The sequence below is a fragment of the Petaurus breviceps genome, unplaced genomic scaffold, assembly GCF_028583685.1.
Source record: "Petaurus breviceps papuanus isolate PSGF00001 unplaced genomic scaffold, PetGlider_PUasm1.0 523, whole genome shotgun sequence".
NCBI classification, from domain to species: Eukaryota; Metazoa; Chordata; class Mammalia; order Diprotodontia; family Petauridae; genus Petaurus; species Petaurus breviceps.
The window spans coordinates 4,646,403-4,661,976 of record NW_027186356.1 but is presented as its reverse complement, the minus strand read 5'-3'; the positions used below and the strand labels follow the sequence as shown (position 1 = coordinate 4,661,976).

The window sequence follows — 15,574 nt, the reverse complement described above, 5'->3', positions numbered from 1 at the left end:
ATGCACATACACATATGTACATACTTTTCTCCCTCTTCCTCTAACACCCAAAAGATGAGGATACAATCAGATCTCTTGAAGAAACCTCTAGAAAAATAGCTCTGAGATTGAGTCAGTGGAGGAGTGTCAGGGTTTCAAATGAAATGAGCTTTAGGCTACCACAGGAGAATTAATGGTTCCCTAAGAAGTCATTCACCAAACCTGGAACCTAGGTTATGCTAGGCTTTCCTTGTCCTATTTCCTAGGCATATCTGGTGCTGTCCTGTATAGCAGGACAGTCCTAGGATTTGAATTTCCAAGGTGGTTATCTGAAGGATCAGTGTCTCACCTGAGTTGTGGTTCAGTCTTTTTCATTCATGTCCAACTCTTGGTGACCCTTTTGGGGGGGGGGGGTTCTTGGCAAAGATTTTGGAGCAGTTGACCATTTCTAGCTCATTTGACAGATGAGGAACTGAGGCAAATAAAGTAAAGTGATTTGTCCCAGGGTCACACAGCTAGTCATTGTCTGAACCTGGATCTGAACTCAGATCTTCCTGACTCCAGACTCTGCCCTCTATCCACTGCACCACCCAGCTTCCCAAAATATGTATGTGTATGTATGTATGTGTATGTACACACACATATAATAGCAAGAACCAAAGTACCCCCCAAATGCCCTCACACCAGAGCATACCTTGGCCCCTAGAGAGAGCAGATTTGAACTTAAAGTAGATGTTACAGGATAATTCCCCACCCCCAACTACAGACTGGGACACATGATCCTCTACCATATCAGTCCCTAAGAAGAATGGGCTTAAACTTCAAGTGATACCTACAAAGCATCCTCTCATTTCTGGATGTGTTACAGCTGGTGTACAAGTTCCTACTTTGTTTGTAGTATATGGCACAGAGGTTTGTTTCTGAGTTCCTGCTCTGCTGGAATGAACAAGTAGCTCTTCAGGGCTGTATTCAGAAGCTGCAGGTTTGGAATACTTCTACCCTGGAGTCTGTCTACCTTCTGAACTTCTGGTGCCTTGTTACCTGTCAAAGCTCATAACATCATTTTATCTCCAATACTCTTTCATGTAAAATCAGGGAAGAATAAGTACAAAAGAGGAAGGAGCTAAATTGCTATATGTATAAGGCCACATGGTGATCAGTCTGAGAAGGGTTTACCCCGTCTGCAAGCTAACAGCATCTCTTTCTCCTTATACAAAAAGAGACTCAGAGACAGAAAAAGACAGAGAGAGAAAGAGACAGAGACACAGAGGGGGAAACAGACAGTCAGAGACAGACAGACAGACAGACAGACAGACACACACACACACACACACACAGCCAGAAAGACAGAGCCAGAACCAGAAAGAGAGAAAGAGACAGACAGAGAGGCTGGTTGAGTACCTCTTTTTGAGCTTTACGTGCACAGCACACTCAATTCTGGTTCAATCGTCAATGAAAAGATTTTTTATCAACATACAATAATCCAAAAGGAAACAGGAATACCAGAGCATACTGATAATCAGGGCCAGAGCGCGCTGCCCTTACACTTCACCAGAACCTATATAGTCACGCCAAGACTATACAAGCAGAGAATACTGTGCACGCACTAAGGATTGTGCTTCCATTGACCAGTCCCCTTTTACACCAATGTTGCTGATCGTTGATCTTCATTAAATGTATTCCAATTCTTGTCAAGAACCTACAATGTATATATCAGGGGAGAATAAATACAGCTGAGAAAGAAGAAACAAAATTGTCTTTCTCCTCAGAGCAAGGAACCATATGTTCAGTGACTGACTACTCAGATGGTCTGTGCTCCCTCATTTCAGGGATGTATGTATAGCAATCTTGCTTTATTCAGACAGCTGAAGCCCTGTCTTTGTTCTTTTTTTGTTCTTTGTTCTAATTTCTCTGCTTGTATTTTTTACTTAACTGTCTTTCTTGTATACTCACTTCTTTATTAAAGTAAGATCATTAACCCCTTTAAAGCTGCCTTTCCTTTATCAAAGCAGATCAAAGAACCTGTACTAGCCAGCCATCCTGAGTGTGCTAGGGTGCTTGCTATTACACCCAGGCCCAAGTTTTCCCATGTGTAAAATGAAAGGATTAGACTAAAAGAACCTTAAAATCCCTCCCAGCTCCGATATTCTGTGACTCAGTGAAGATGGCAGGTAACATGTGCAGGACGGATAGGATATTGTCATAATATTCCAAGGGAAAAGCAATTAAGGTCTAAACTAGGGTGTGGTTGTGGGGAGGGAAATAATCGGATGGGTATGGGAGATAGGAGTCAGTGACTGAGTGGATATTGCCCAAATGGGCAGACTCTGCCCTTTAATGTAAAACTGGTGCCAGGGCAATTGGATTGGTGCCCAGAATCCTTCTTATTACGTGGTACCCAACAAACTGCTGCCCTGTCCTTGGAATTACTGAGGTCTGGGAAAGAGTGAATGAAGAAAACTGTCCCTGGAGGCTGCTTTCCAATCTGCCCAGATGGGACAGTGAGAGAGGAAGGGGGAACCGGGGAAGATGATTCAGAGGAAAAAGTATTCAAGGACAGAAAGGGAAGACAAGTGATCAAGGTGTGAGGAACAGCAGAGGGGGAGGGAAGAAGAGGAAAAAAGTGGAAGGATGGCAAAGGAGGAGAGGAGAATCTGAAGGGGAATAGAAGAACAGAATAGGAATGGTTAGAATGTTGTAGGGACTCTTCGTATGCACGATAAGGACAGGATGGGGGGAGGGGAGGAAGAGAAAAAGAGGAGGAAAGAAATCAGAAGGAAGTGTGGGAGGGAGCTCTGGAAGTCAGTGGAGAGAGTGACTTTGAGGGCCTGGGTTGTTAATTCTCCTACCCTTTCACCTACTGCTCAGTCTCTTCTCATTAAACTGGCTCCTCTTTTTTTCTGACTCTGGCCCCAACCCTCCCCTTTCTTGGCTCCAATCAGTTTCCAGTGACTCATTCAGGCTTTTTCTGTCTTTTTTTTCCTGCAAAGGTGGAGTCTAAGAGAAAGAGAAGTTGTTAGGAGGGGGAAAGAGGATTATAGAACACTTTCCTCAGTTTTGGGTTACAGTGAGCAGGAGGTGGGATCCTAAGACATCAAAACAGGGACATCCAGAACTCTCAGAGTTCCTCAGAAGAGAATTTACCAGGTACAGTTGGGAAAAGACTCCAAATGGGGACTGGAGAGGGAGTATCTCATCTGGGCCGCTTGGGGCTAAGAGTAGGATCATAGGGGAGGGGTGGTGACTGGGTGGTGCACTGAAATAGGAGGAGACAGGACACAAAAGAGAACAAAGAGGAAGCTGGAAAGTTGGGAGACAGGGAGAGGCAGAGGACCCAGGAGGTGGGAAAAAAGGTTGGAAGATGGGAGAAAAGCAGAGCTCTGGTAATTCTCCCTGCAAACAGTCTTGACTACAAGTTCAACACAGGGCCCATTCTTTCCCTGATACCCTGCCCCCATCCGGGACCTAGTTCTGCTGAGTCGGTGTTTTGTTATCATTCTTGTGTGATTTTTTACTCAGTTCTGAAGATCTGTGCTGGACAGGGGCCAGCTGAGATGAGGAAGAAAAAAGTGGCTGGAAATAGGGAGAGACTCCATGTCTTACCCAGAAGAAGACTATTTCCCTTTGCAGTCTCAGAATCCCCAGTCTCCAGAGGAAGTTATCCTTGAAGGCATTTCCTGGTTATCTGAGTGAATCAGAGTCCATGTTGCCAGAGGGTCCTTAAGGAGAGTTTAGCACCTTGGCTAGAGTAAAGGGGCCTAAATTCAGAATCAGGAAAGACAGGTGTAAATCCAGCTGCTGCTGTTGCTGCTGCTCACTGGTTGTGTACATTTGGATAAGTCTCAACCTCTGTGAGCCTCAGTTTCCTTCTCTCTAAAAGGAAAATAAAAATATTGATAGTACCTAACCTCCTTGGGGTATTGTAAGACTCCAGTTAGTCTCTCTGTCTCTCTTCATCTCTCTCTGTCTCCCCCTGTCTCTCCCTCATTTTCTCCTCTTCTCTCCCCCACCTCTCTCTATCCTGCTAATGAATGTAATTGAGGGGAGACAGGATGGAGGGTCAGAGGATCATAGGTCAACAGCTGAAAGAGGACTCAAAGGCTGCCCATCCATCCCCTCCTCTTATAGACAAGGAAACTGAGGCACAGAGTATTCAATTGACTTATAACCTTCCATTTCCCATGTCTGTGCCTTTGCATCTCAAGGCTGTATGTGCCACATTCTTGGAACCCTGCGCCACACCCCACCCCACCATCACCTCTACCGTGTTTCCCCGATAATAAGACCTATCCCGAAAATAAGCCCTCCCCTTACTGTGTAAGATTCCTCTAAAATAAGCCCTCCCCCCAAAATAAGCCCTATTGAGATTGCTACTGTAGTGAAGGTGATCCCCTGTTCTACACGCTACATTACGGTACCCTCTGTATGCACCATTCCCCCCCCCCCAGGTGAAACGCACGCCGCGCTCCGAGCTGCATCCAATCAGAGCTGCAGCAGTGAGCGCATCATCCTGTTCTTTATTGAATTCATTATTGAATAAAGGTACATTTTTTTGTTCACATTTACCTGTTTATTAAAATTTCTGTCAATGTTCATTAAAATAAGCCCTCCCCTGAAAATAAGCCCTCTGGTGTTTTTCTGTCCAAAAAAATTAATAAGACAGTGTCTTATTATTGGGGAAACACGGTAGTTCTAAGAGAAACCCTAGTTTCCTTCAAAACTCAGTTCAAACAGCACCTCCTACATAAAATCTTTCCTGACTCCTCCTGGTGAGCATCCTCCCTCTCAAATAATCCTATATTTACATATATATACATATATACATTTTCTATTTGTATATATAATACACATACTGTAAATCTAGATACATATATAAACATATATATACTTTTCCTTTATAATATACTATGTATATAAGCATATGTGAGTGCACACATGTTCCTATACATATGTGCATATATATACATACATCTATACATGTGTATATGTTTTGCATGGATACATCACATATGTTATACACAGTTTTTTTTGCATATGTGTGTTATTTCCCCAAAAGTATATACATTCTTTAAAGGCGGGTCTTGGTGCCCCTAATAATATGCTTCATTAGTTGTGCCTAATAAATGCTCTTTGATTAACTGCCTGAGGTCACACACATAGTAAACTGCTCAGATAGGATTTGAAAGAATCTCTCTCCATTGTACCATGATAAATGTTGGAATAGGAAATGGGAAAGATGGGGTATGAAGATGAAGGCCCCTTGTAGAGATGCAAGAGATAGGGATAGGGCCTTCCATGACACTGGCAATCCTGATCAGAGACCAAGGAGGTGGGCAGAGAGGAGCAAAGTCATTTGGGGGATGCAGGGATCCCAGCACCTGTCTGAGGGGGAGGCCTTTTGATAGATGGAGGAGCCCCAGGAGGAAGCAGGGAGAGACAGGAGATCCATTAACATTCTATTGGGCATTTGGTGAGCTATTTCTTTTCTATTTTACTTACACTCCTTATCCAACCTTTGACTGCCCTCCTAATATGAAAGTTTATGACTCTTTCTATTCCCCTCTAGCTAAGCAGTATTTACCAGGCATGGATCTATAGGTGATTCTACCAGTCTTTATAAAACTTTTAATTCTAAAAGTCCTTATTTCTTAATATCTCTAATGAACTTTGGTAAAAGACTATCTCATGACACAAAGGTCTGTGGGAAGGAGGAGGGGTCATGGAGAGAATATCACAGATTTATTTTACTGTGGACTCACATCTGTCAGAAGCAATTTTTAAAGGGCACAGTAAATAGAGAACTAACCCTAGAAGACCTGAGTTCAAATCTGGCCTTTGATACTTGCTGCCTGTGTGACTCTGGGCAAGTCATTTAACTTCTAAGATCAGTTTATTCACCTATAAAATGGATGTGATAATGCACCTTCATGTCAAGGTTCTTGTGAGCATCACATAAGAAATTTATGAAGCATTTATAAACCACAATGCCTGGCACTTACTAAATGCTTTTTTTCTTTTGCCTTCCCTCCCTCCCCTCCTTACTCCCTCCCCAGAAACTCAAGGGTGGGGGAAGCCTGTTATCAACTTCCCACTTAATCTCCCATGGTCACCCAAAGAACCATTACTTATAACAAAGAAAAAAAGTACCATGGAGAAAAACTAAGCAATATATCAACATCTTTGCTCCCCAACCTCTAAAAAGCAAGAAGGTAGGTGGATTCTCATATCACTTCTCTGAGACCAAGTTTGGCCATTATAATTGCACAGAGTTTAATTTTGACTTCCTTTTTTTCTTTACATTTATATTGTTGTAACATTTTTAAGAGGGGGAAAATAACAAATAGAAATATTTAAATAAGCCACAATAAGTCTTGGAGGTATATCTATCTATCTGTACGTATGTATGTAGGTATGTAGGTATAATTTTCAATTTTATTTATTTATTTATTCATTCATTTACTTTTTTGTTTATTTATTTATTTATTTTTAGTTTTCAACACTCACTTTTACAGGATTTTGAGGTCTATTTTTCCCCTTCCCTCCTCTAACCCACTTCTCAAGATGGTCTACAATCTGATATAAACTATACATTTCCACTTATATTACATGTATCTCCACATTAGTCTTGTTATGAAGAATCAGAACTAAAGGGGAAAACCACAATAAAGAAATAAAACAACAAACAAAAGAAAATGGTATGCTTTGATCTGCATTCAGACTCCATAGTTCTTTCTCTGGATGTGGATGGCATTTTCCATCATGAGTCTTTTGGAATTGTCTTAGATCATTGCACTGCTGAGAAGAGCTAAGTCTATCAAAGTTGAGTTGGTCATCGTACAGTGTGACTCTTACTGTGTACAATGTTCTCCTGGTTCTGCTCATTTAACTCAGCATCAGTTCATGGAAGTCTTTCCAGGTTTTTCCTCATCATTTCTTATGGAACAATATTATTCCATTACATTCATATACCACAACTTGTTCAGCCATTCTCCAGCTGATGGACCTCTCCTCAATTTCTAATTCTTTGCTAAAGAGCTGCTATAAATGTTTTTGTGCTTATGGGTCCTTTTCCCTTTTTATGAACTCCTTGTGATACAGACCTAGTTTAGACTTTCATTGTCTTTCTCTGTTTTCACTCTTCCCAGTTTAGGTGTCAGCACTATATTTGTGTTATAAAAAGAATTTTGTAAGACTGTGTCTCTGCCTATTTTTCCCAATGATTTATATAGTATTGGAATTAATTATTCTTTAAATACTGTATAGAATTCACCTGTAAATCCATCTGGCTTTGGCAATTATTTCTTAGGGAGTTCATTGATGCCTTTTTCAATTTCTTTTTCTAAATCAGGGTAAAGTATTTTATTTTCTCTTCTGTTAATCTAGGCAATTTACATTTTTTAAATATTCATCCATTTCACTTAGATTGTCAGATTTATTGGCATACAGTCAGGCAAAATAATTCCTAATTATTGATTTAATTTCCTCTTCATTGATGGTGAATTCACCTTTTTCATTTTCAACCCTGGTAATTTGATTTTCTTCTTTCTTTTTAAAATCAAATTAACTAAAGGTTTATCTTTTTTTTTTCATAAAACCAGCCCTTAGTTTTATTTATCAGTCTGATAATTTTCTTAATTTCCATTTTATTGATCTTTATTTTCAGGATTTCTAATTTAGTATTTAATTGAGGATTTTTGATATGTTTTTTTCTAGATGTTTTAGTTGCATGCCCAATTCACTGATCTTCTCTTTTTCTATTTTATTCATGAATCAATTTCTTTGGCTACGTCCCATAAGTTTTGATGTGTTGTCTCATTATGGCCACTCTCTTAGATGAAGTTATTGTTTCTATGATTTTATCCACTCATTCTTTAGGATTAGATTGTTTATTTTCAATTAATTTTAGTTTTTTTCATAGTCCTTTATTACATGTAATTTTTATTGCATCATGATCTGAAAAGGATACACTTAATATTTCTGCCTTTCTGCATTTGATTGTGAGATTTTTATGCCCTGGTACGTGGTCAATTTTTGTTTAGGTGCCATATACCACAGAGAAAAAGGTATATTCCAAGTCAACCTTATTCTCATTGAATTTGTCTTAAGTAGGGAATAACATACACACTTAACTGGGTATCTTACCTTACAGGAAAGTAGGGGGGAAGGGGATAAGAGGGTGAGAAGTAAGAGCAGATTGGAGGAAGGGATAGTCAGAAGCAAACACTTTTGAAAAGGGATAGGGTCAAAGGAGAAAATAGAATAAATGGGGGATGGGATACTATGGAGGGAAATATAGTTAGTCTTTCATAACATGACTACTATGGAAATATTTTACATAACTACACATATATAACTTATTTTGAATTGCTTGTCTTCCCAGTGGGAGTGGGTGAGGAGGGAAGAAAGGAATCTGGAATTCAAAGTTTTAAAAACAAATTCTAAAAAAGAATTGTTGTTGAGGCAGCTAGGTGGCGCAGTGAGTAAAGCACCATCCCCAGAGTCAGGAGGACCTGAGTTTGGTTCCGGCCTCAGACACTTAACACCCACACAAAAGAAACTAACCTTCTAACCTTGGGCAACTTACTTAACCCCAATTGCCCTCCAAAAAAAAAGGCAAAAAAAAAATTGTTACATGCAACTGGGAAATAAGACATACAGGTAATGGGGTATAGAAATCTGCCTTGCCTTACAAGAAAGGAAAGAGTTAAGGGGAGGGCTGGGGGGGATATATGAGAGGGCAGATTGGGGGAAGGAGTAATCATTATGCTTACCATCTTGGGGTAGGGGTAGGGGAGAGATGGGGAGAAAATTTGGAACTCAAAATCTTGTGTAAATGAATGTTGAAAACTAAAAATTAATAAATAAATTTTTTGGGAAAAAAGTAAAAGGTATATTCCTTTATATCAACATTCAGTTTTCTCCAGAGGTCTACCATATCTAACTTTTCTAAAATTCTATTCACTTTCTTAACCTTTTTATTGCTTATTCTTATTTATTTATTTAGATTCATCTAGCTCTGGGAGGGGGAAACTGAGATCCAGCACTAGTATAGTTTTGCTGTCTATTTCTTCCTGCAACTCACTTAAACTGATCCTCTAAGAATTTGCATGCTATGCCATTTGGTGCTTATTTGTTTAATAATGATATTCCTCCATTGTCTATGCTACCCTTTAGCAAGATGTAGTTTCCTTCCTTATCTCTTTTAATTAGATCTATTTTTGCTTTTGCTTTGTCTGAGATCAGAATCATTATCCTTGCTTTTTTTTTTTAAACTTTGGCTGAAGCATAATCTGTTTTTCTCCAGCCTTTTACCTTTACTCTATGTGTATCTCTCTGCTTCAAATGTGTTTCTTATAAGCAACATATTGTAGGAATATTGTTTTTAATCCACCCTGCTATTTGATTCCATTTTACAGGAGAGTTCATCCCATTCACATTCACAGTTATAACTACTGTATCTTTCTCATCATCCTATTTCCCCTGTTTATACTTCTCTCCTTTTGCTGTTTCCCTCTTTACAAGTGTTGTACTTCTGACCACTGCCTCCCTCAATCTGCCCTCTCCTTCTTCTTTCCCCTTTCCCCTCCTATTTTGTCAATACCTTCTTCTCTTCCTTCTATCCTTTCACCCTTCCTTTTCTTTCCTCTTTCTCCTTCTACTTCTTTATAGAGTAAGATAGATTTCTGGAACCAATTGAATGTATATATTTTTCCCTCTTTGAGCCAAATCTGATAAGAGAAAGATCCAAACAATGCTTGCCCCCACTCCCTTCTTTCTATCTATTGTAATGATCTTTGCACCTCTTCATGTGATTTTATTTACACTATTCTGCCTCCTCTTTTCCCAGTATTTTAAAAAAATTTTTTAAACCTTACTTTTTTATTATCTCATTTTTATTATTTTGTTTATTATCTATTTTATTATCTCTTTTTTTAAACTTTAATTTTTTTATCATCTCATCAAAGTCTACTACACCCACACCTTCTTTCTATGTATACCCCTTTCTGACTGCCCCAATAAAGATACAACTCTCAAGAGTTACAACTATCTTCTTTCCATATGTGGATGTAAACTGTTTAATCTTATTGAGTAACATTTTTTTCTTTCCTGTTTACCTTTTTATTCTTCACTTAAGTCTTGTATTTGATGCTGAAATTGTCTGTTCAGCTTTGGATTTTTCATCACGAATGATTGAAAGTCTCCTTTTTCATTGAATGCCCCTGAATGTCCCAAAAATTTTCCCCTAAAAGATTATGCTCTATTTTTCTGGGTAATTGATTCTTGGTTACAATCTGTGCTCTTTTGCTTTCCAGAATAACATATTCCAAGCCCTCTGATCCTTTAATGTAGGAGCTGTTAAGTGCTATGTAATCCTAACTGTGATTCCATGATATTTAAATTGTTTGTTTGTTTTTTTTCTGGCTGCTTGTCGTATTTTCACCTTGATCTGATAATTTGGGGAGTTGGTTATAAAATTCCTTAGAGATTTTATTTTGGGATCTCTTTCAGGAGGTTATCAGTAGATTCTTTCAATGATTATTTTACCATCTGGTTCTAGGATATCACAGCAGTTTTCCTTGATAATTTCTTGAAAGATTCTGTCTAAGCTCTATTTTTGATCATGACTTTCAGGTAGTCTAATAATTCTTGAATTATCTTTCTTGCACCTATCTTCTAGGTCAGTGGTTCTTTCAATGAGGTATTATATATTTTCTTTTTTTTTTCATCCTTTTCATTTTGTTTGACTGATTCTTGATGTCTCATAGAGTGATTAGATGCCGCTTGCCCAACTCTAAATTTTAAATTGTTTTCTTCATTTAGCTTTTGTACCTCCTTTTCCATTTGACCAATTTTAGTTTTTAAGGAGTCTTCTTCAGTGAATCTTTGTACCTTTCTTTGCATTGGGCAATGCTTTCCCCCCCCCACTTTTTTTAAATTTATTTATTTACTTTTAGTTTACAACATTCAGTTCCACAATCCCCTGAATTCCAAATTTCCCCCCTTTCTCTCCTCCCCTTTCTCCCCCCCCCCAGCCCCATGGCAGCATGCAATCTGATATAAGTTCTACAAATACTTTAGCATTAAACATTAGCCAAGTTGTGAAGAAGAGTTATAACCAATAGAGCGAACAAAAAGAAAGAAGGAATGAAACAAAACAAAACATAAAAGAGACAGAGCAAGTATTTTGCTTCAATATGCATTCAGACTCTGTAGTTCTTTTCTCTGGATGTGGATATACCTTTCCATCATGAGTCTTCTGGAGTTGTCTTATAGCCTTGCATTGTTGAGAGGAGCCCAGTCTATCAAAGTTAGTCATCACAGATATGATGTGTCTCTAATTGTGTACAAAGTTCTCCTAGTTCTGCTCTCCTCACTCAGCATCAGTTTATATAAGTCTCTGCAGGTTATTATGAAGTCCATCTGCTCCTCATTTCTTATAGCACAATAGTATTTCATTATATTCATGCAACACAACTTGTTTAGCCATTCCCCAATTGATGGGCATCCTCTTCATTTCCATTTCTGTGCCACAACAAAAAGATCTTCTATAAGTATTTTTTGTGCATACAGGTCCTTCTCTCACTCGTATGATCTCTTTGGGATACAGCCCTAGAAGTGGTATTGCTGGGTCAAAGAGTATGCACATTTTTATAGCCCTTTGGGCATAGTTGCAAATTACTCTCCAGAATGGTTGGATCAGTCCACAATTCCACCAATGATGCAATAGTGTTCCAATTTTTCCACATCTTCTCCAGCATTTATCATTTTCCTGTTTTGTCATCTTAGCCAATCTGAACCGTGAGATGTGGTACCTCAGAGTTGTCTTGATTTGCATTTCTCTAATCAATAGTGATTTGGAGCATTTTATATTCTTATAGATATCTTTAATAAGAAAATAACTTACCTGCCCCTCTTTCCCCAGGTTGTTTTCTTCTAATCCTTACTGTTGGAAAAGGAGGGAGTAACATTTCTTTCTCTCTCTTTTTCCTCCCAATTTCTCCTGGTTTTATAGCAAGATTCTCCTCCCCATAGATTCTCAGATTAGAGTGGGTTCTTTGACCTTTTATAGAGCTCTCTAAACTTTGAGTGCCATTCATTAGGTACAGCATGAAGGTGGGAGAAACTTCCAGCAGTACCTTCTCTCCTGTGTGCTGCTGCTTTCTCCCTGAAATCTTTTCCTTCTTTTCTCCACTTTTTTTCCAATACCTCTGTTAGTAGCTACAACTATCCTCACCAAAAATTCCCTGGGAGCAGACACATATTCTTTTCCTCAGTTATTCAGATTGGAAAGGGAGGGAGAAGGAGCAAACATTCTAATTCTTGCTATATTTGATGAATCTGGTCTAGGTACTTTTCTTTGACACATTGCAACTTTTTTATTATTTATGTAGGAAAAGCTCTTCTCAGGCCCAGAGACCAATAACCCAAGTTCTGGACTCATGAACACTTGAGGGCTATTACAAGTCTATTATATGTAGGTAGATGAATGACATATGGTCTCTTCTCTTGAGACCCCTAGTGAAGGCAGAGTAGGCTTGAAACCTACTCCCTCTAAGTATGACTTCTCTCTTCTTTCAAGGCAATGCCTTCCTAAAGGTAGAAGGACATTTGCTAGTAGTCTATCAAGATTTGATTTTATATTCATCATAATCCTGATTCAGATCATTTCCATGTTGGGCTTCTTCAAGAGATAAGCATCTGGTTGTTGTATGTGGATGGAGCTTTCGCTAGACCCAACATTCTATCAGGGGAAACAACACTGACACATATAAACAGATGCAAAGTACATATGAAGTAAATATGAAGTAATTTAGGGCTGTCAGGATGAGAGGAGGAAGGCATTCATTTTTACTTTAAAATTTCCTATTTGGAAGACACCACTATCTCCTAAAGTAATATATTCTACTTTTAAATATCTGTTAATTGGTAGAAAGATATTTCCTGGAATTAAACCTAAATTTATCCATTTCGAAACACACTCTTCCTACTGTGGTCAAGCATAAACTGTAATCTTCCAGTGGTACATTCAGGATCTCAGGGGATGCCAGGGTAGACTTGTCTTGAACTTGAATGTCATGTAATAGGCCACCAAACTTCCAACTGAGAATGAACAGATAAGAAAAAGATCCCAAACCCCACTAAGAAATGAAGGATTTTCTGAAGATGGTAAAACATTCAAATGGAGAGGTCAACATCAATGATAGCCAGAGATAAGGAGCAGCTTGTACACTTTCCAGAACATATTCAAGAGACTTATTGTAGAAGCTAAGATCCACTGCTTTTTAAAAAACATTATTTTATTTTTTCCCAATTACATGCAAAATAGTTTCAACCTTCATTTTAAAAAAATTTTGAGTTCCAAATTCTGTCCCTCCCTCACCTTCCTTGAGATAGCAAGCAGTTTTACATAGATTATACATGTATAATCATGCAAAGCATATTTACATATTAGTCAAGCTGTGAAAAAAGACACAGACCAAGGGGGAAAAAAAGCAGAAAAATATAGTGGAAAAATAATATGCTTTGATTTGCATTCAGACTCCATCGGTTCTTTCTCTGGATGTGAGTAGTATTTTTCATCATGAGTCCTTCGGAATTGTCTTAGATCCTTGCATTGCTGAGAATAGCTAAGTCATTCATAGTTGATAATCACACAATATTGCTAAGATCATTTTCTGAAGAGCAACCACATCCTTTTGTATATGACTCATTCATGTCCAAGAGAAAACTAGGAGAGTGGCAGGGAAAAGAAAGGGAAAAGCAGAGGAAACCAAATACAAAGCCTCAAGGGACCTCCGTTTGATCTCTGTGGCTTTTAGTCGGAAGCTCCAGAGGGCACAATGAGGGGATGCTGGAAAAATCTTGAAAAGCAATTTGACAACTCAGACAAACCTGTTTCCTTTTCCTCAATACTTCTCAGCAGGATGGTGAGAGGGAAGTCCTAGTCAAGAGAGCAGTGAAGACAGAATAGATAGTATCAGACTAAGTAAGGTGGTTTGGGTATTGATAGAAGGAGGGAGCATTTATAGGCATCTGGATGGCTGTAGCCAGGTAGACCAAGAACAGATTGGATATTGACATAATGATCTCCTTCAAACATAGATTTGGACAACTCTAAGGGTCAATAAACTCTAGGGTCAATCTGTACCTACAGGAATAAATACAAAATGTTTTGTGTGGCCTTTAAAGCCCTCTCTAACCTGGGCCTCTCCTACCTTTCCACTCTTCTCCCACCTGACTCCCTCACACCACCTGGCCTCCACACAGCAGCCTCTTTGCTGTTCTTCTCCCATGACACTCCATGTCCTGACCACAGGCATTTTCATCAGCCATCACTCGTGGCCTGGAACTCTCTTATAGCTCATCTCTGCCTCTTTCACTTCTTCCTAATGTCCCAACTTCTGCACCAAGTCTTTCTCATTTTTCCTAAGCCTTCTCCTTGAGATTACCTTTAACAGGGGAGACAACAAGTACATAGAAAAACTTATCCGGCATCAATATAAAGTTAATAAATGTAAATATATACAAAGGAGATACAAGGTGGTTTGGGGAAGGAAGGAGGGCACTGTATGCTGAGGTGGAGGTGACAGGGAATCAGGTAAGGCTTCATGTACAAGATGGTGTCTGAACTGCGTCTGGAAGGAAGAGAGGAAACCTAGGAAATAGAGGTAAGGAAAGAGGATATCCCAGGCAAAGGGTATGGCTGGTACAAAAGACTGGAGACAGGAGATGAAATGTTGTGTGTGAAGAGCAGAGAGGACAGTTTTGTTGGATTGCAGAATGTAGGAGAGAGAATAATGTGACAGTGAATCTGGCAGAATAGTTTAGGGCCAGGATGTGTCTGTTTGTGTGTGTGTGTGTGTGTCTGTCTGTCTATCTGTTTATCTGTGTAGAGCAGAGAGACACTGACTCAGGAGGAGCCCTGAGTAAGGTTATCTGGTAGATTCTAGTTTATCTGAAATTCTACGCCAGATGGAGTGGGTAGAGTGGAGGGGTTGTTTGTTGTATTTTCTGGCTGAGAGCACTTTGCAAATGTCCATGGCCTAGGGAAGTCATCACTGAGAAGAGCTGCAAGAAAAAGGAAGGAAAGGGATGTCAAGGATGTTATATAAGCAGGATGAGCAGGTCTTCATAACTGATTTGATGGGAGTTAGGGGAGGTGGTAGAGAAGGAAGAGACTAGGAAGATTATGAGGTTGTGAACCTGGGGAACTGGAAGGATTGTGGTATCCATGAAGAAACAGGGAAGTTTGGAAGGGTGAGCTTTAGAGACGTAATGGATAGAAAGAAAGAACTAATGAAAGGAAGAAAAGAAGGAAGGAAGAAAGGAAAGAAAGAACAAAAGAAAGAAAAGAGAAAGAAGGAAGGAAGAGAAAGAAAGAAGAGAAAAGGAAGGAAGAAGTAGGAAGAAAGAAGGAGAAGGAAAAAAGGAAAGAAAACAGGAAAGAAAAATAGGAAAAAGGGAAAGATGAAACCTATTTTTTTCATTTCTAATGTTATTGATGTGTTTAAGTTTTTACATCATTTACATATACAAATTACTCTCTCATGTACCAAGGTAAAGCTTTCCAGAATAATGACCTCTTTTGACAGAT

General features: G+C 39.0%; 1 protein-coding gene across 2 annotated transcripts in view; it reads left to right on the top strand.

The window, feature by feature from the left end:
- The first annotated feature begins 2,977 nt into the window (after window positions 1–2,977).
- Window positions 2,978–15,574, top strand: part of LOC138172369 (cytochrome P450 4F3-like) — a 57,612-nt gene continuing 45,015 nt past the window's right edge. For both annotated transcript variants that reach the window (XM_069102132.1, XM_069102131.1), the window contains exon 1: window positions 2,978–3,126. The gene's annotated coding sequence lies outside the window, so the exon portion shown is untranslated. The remainder of the gene's footprint in view (window positions 3,127–15,574) is intronic.